Source organism: Suricata suricatta, chromosome 16, assembly GCF_006229205.1.
Source record: "Suricata suricatta isolate VVHF042 chromosome 16, meerkat_22Aug2017_6uvM2_HiC, whole genome shotgun sequence".
In the NCBI taxonomy this organism is placed as follows: Eukaryota; Metazoa; Chordata; class Mammalia; order Carnivora; family Herpestidae; genus Suricata; species Suricata suricatta.
This window is the reverse complement of record NC_043715.1, coordinates 1,902,640-1,905,353: the sequence shown is the minus strand read 5'-3', so window position 1 is coordinate 1,905,353 and position 2,714 is coordinate 1,902,640.

Below are 2,714 nucleotides of genomic sequence, written 5' to 3'. Positions count from 1 at the left end.
TACCCCTGCTAGTTCTCACAATCCAGACGTGAAAATGGAACCTTACCGCCTGCTCGGAAGAAACAGTCAAAGTAATGGAAAGAAGGGGAAATACTGAAAGGCCGAACAAAGGTTCACAGTTTAAGAGGGCCCATAGACACTCAACAGATGCCTCCTTTAACAGTCCCACATATGGGCAAAAGCTGGAAAACCAGCAATCCTTCAGAACTTGCTGATAATCAAAAAACCTGCGGAGCGCCGAATCAGCTGTTCACCTCCCTTTCATAATGTTGGATCCCGTGAGGGATGTGTGCTGGCTCCCCTGCTGCGCAGGCCCGCTGATTTCTGAGGTGTATGGGAGACGGCTTCCCGGGGACAGGAGGTCCTGCACAAGGTGCCTCTGGCAGCTGGTGACAGCAGCTCCCAGGAGCGGGTGCAGACACTCCTAAACACCGCGATCCATCGAGGGTCAACCTCAAAATCCTCCTGACTAAATCCTTTCTGAGAATAGCTCCCGGGCTTCTCTTGAGCAATACTTGTTTGTTTACTCGTTCTAAAGAGCAAGAGATGACGCGGGAACGATAGGACAACTGGCCAATGAGTGCCCAGACACCCTCCAGGCTGGAATACCTCTTCCAATCAGAAAGAGGAGAGGCGGGACAAGCCAGGCCGGCCGAGGTGCTGAACAACTTCTTGGTGTGACTTGTCCTCCATGCTGTGTGTGGCAAAAATAATACGCCCCGCCCTGCAGGTTCAGGTTTTGTGCCTCATTTAACAGATTCTTAGAAACGGCCGGACAGCATGATGTACAGCCACATTACGTCACTGATGCTGAGGGTATCATGTTCAGTTTTTAGCGGTGACCTTATTTCCTCCACAATTATGGTCATTGCATGTTATAGAAGAAGGAATGGGATCAGAGTTATTTAAAACTGACACCATATGGCTTGCTAGAATAATAGTTCAATAATTTAAAAGCACCATGAGATTCCTGGAGAAAGCATTGAAAAAATTTAAATGAAAGATGTGTCCTTGCTTTTCCACTTTATATGGATTATTTTAAGGAATGGTAATATTTATATTATCCCTTTAAAAGTAAATCATACTATGCTTATATTAAGTAGCTTAGTATAATACATGAACATTAATTTACCACCGAAAATAGTTCACTACATCAAACTCCTATTAAGCTGCAATCTGAGGGCACATGAGATTCTTCACATACGCTCCAGCACACTTGTTTTCAAAAGTTACACTAAGTTACATTATATGAATGTTCAAAACATTAGTAAATTTTAGATCTGATTTAATACGAACTATATGAGCATGTTATTCGTACACGGAGATGCTGCTTATGAGACACCTTTACATGCCCACTGTGGTAGACGATTTTCTGAGGCACAAGAGAGAGACGGTTTTAGGTGCAAGTAGGAATTCAAGATTACGGAAGACTTTAGCAGTCACTGTAAATGTGGACCTCAGTACTTGAAAATCACAGAGTGATTCTGTAGCATCGCTAGCTGAGCCCTTAAAGCCTATCCCTGTGGCTGCAAACTCAAGGCCTGGGGTAATTTGGTAAAGCTTTCTGGCTGCCTAAGGGACTAGGGAAATATGAAACTCTCCTTTCCTTCCCCCACCTCCATATGCCAGATATTGATTTTTTTTCCCCTTGCGTTGGGAACAGTTGCAGTTCCAGCAAGAGAACGAAAAGTCCATTTCTTACAAAACAGCAATTAAGCCACGAAAGCACCTCATCAGTCAATATTAAATATTTTTTTTAGAAATCAAGAAAAGAAAGCAGCATACAGTCCACACTCTCTTTTAAGACTACAACCCCGATCATTCTGTGTTTGTTTAGCTCCAGCTAGCTACAAGCGCTTACTGGATTTTTTTCCATTTTTCACAGAATAAATACAAAGCAACCGAGATAATGCACTTGGAGCTTAAAGCCTTCCTTTGGAACTTTGGGAACCAGATGGAATGCTAACGTGGTGTTTGTATTCAGAGGTTTCTCAATGTAAAGGACTGTGACACAGGGGGGAAACCTGGGGCAGAAAGTGACGCATGCACAAATGCCCTGTTGTCTGGTAAACGGTCGCGGAGTGAAAAGCTACAACTAACATCGTTGTCCTGGGAAGTAATTATCCGAGAATCCGCGGGATGCTTGGCTTTTCTGTAAGAAAAGCAATCACAGCTGTATTAAAACCACCCCGAGGAACGGATTTTAGTGTGTTGTGTGTGTTTGCGTAGTAACGTATGTAAGAGTGCAGTCACTCATCAAACGCGCACTCAGGAAGGATTCCACCAAGTCGGACGGGAAAGAGGCCCGTAGACGCGGCGCACGTTCAAAGTACGCGGCGCTCACTGCAGTGCCGTCCGCACCGCGCACGTCCCGCAGGCGCGCCCTCAGCGGCCACTGCGCGTTCACAGAGGGCTCCGGGGCGCGCGGCGGCGCGGAGGGCCCCTCCTCCCCGGGGCCCGTCCCCTGAGCGCTCAACACCCGACAGGTGCCTGATCCGGACCAGCAACCCGCAGCCCCCAGACCCGTGGCGCAGCAGCGGGAGCACGGAGCGACTCCGCGTTCGGGTCGGCGCTTCGTCACAGAGGCGGCACCAAGCGAGGCGGGCTCCGTCGGAGCAGCTGGGCCACGCGGGACTTTGACGCGAGGGACGCTCGGCCGCGGGGCTACGAGGCCCGGATGCGCGCTCCCTCCCGCGGGCGCGCCGGGACCTTCC